General features: G+C 33.0%; 1 protein-coding gene across 1 annotated transcript in view; it reads right to left on the minus strand.

The window, feature by feature from the left end:
* The window catches only part of LOC106867479 (signal peptide, CUB and EGF-like domain-containing protein 1), a 22966-nt gene that overhangs the window by 6914 nt on the left and 15531 nt on the right, over positions 1–521 (minus strand). The gene's annotated exons all lie outside the window — the stretch shown is intronic.

Genomic DNA, 521 nt, shown 5'->3' on the forward strand with positions numbered 1-521 from the left:
TCTCTCTCTCTCTCTCTCTCTCTCTCTCTCTCTCTCTCTCTCTCTCTATATATATATATATATATATATATACATGCATACATACATACATACATACATACATACATACATACATACATACATAATATAAATATACAATTATGCTGGCCACTTGATATGATCGTTATTCTAAATAATGGTCTTGTCCTTTATATATATATATACTAGCAGTATAACCCGGCGCTGCTCGGGATTAAGCTAGGATTATTAAATGATTAAGTCCTTTATTTCAAACCAAAATAAGTAACATCGACATCAGATTTGAGCGAAATCCGTTGAAATTGGTTTGGCTGAAAATGGTTTGCTGGCAATTTGATTGGGAAATCCCATAAGGAATCAGTTTATTTGTTATTTTCACTTATTGACTCTTTTTTTAAATGTTGCAGAGATCTGCATAGGAGAAGGTTGATCTGAAGGTTTGCATTGGGGATCTGGATTGGAGTAACTTAGGAAAGCTTACCAACAACCTTAACCAAAAAATA

The sequence above is a fragment of the Octopus bimaculoides genome, chromosome 29, assembly GCF_001194135.2.
Source record: "Octopus bimaculoides isolate UCB-OBI-ISO-001 chromosome 29, ASM119413v2, whole genome shotgun sequence".
Lineage (NCBI taxonomy): Eukaryota > Metazoa > Mollusca > Cephalopoda > Octopoda > Octopodidae > Octopus > Octopus bimaculoides.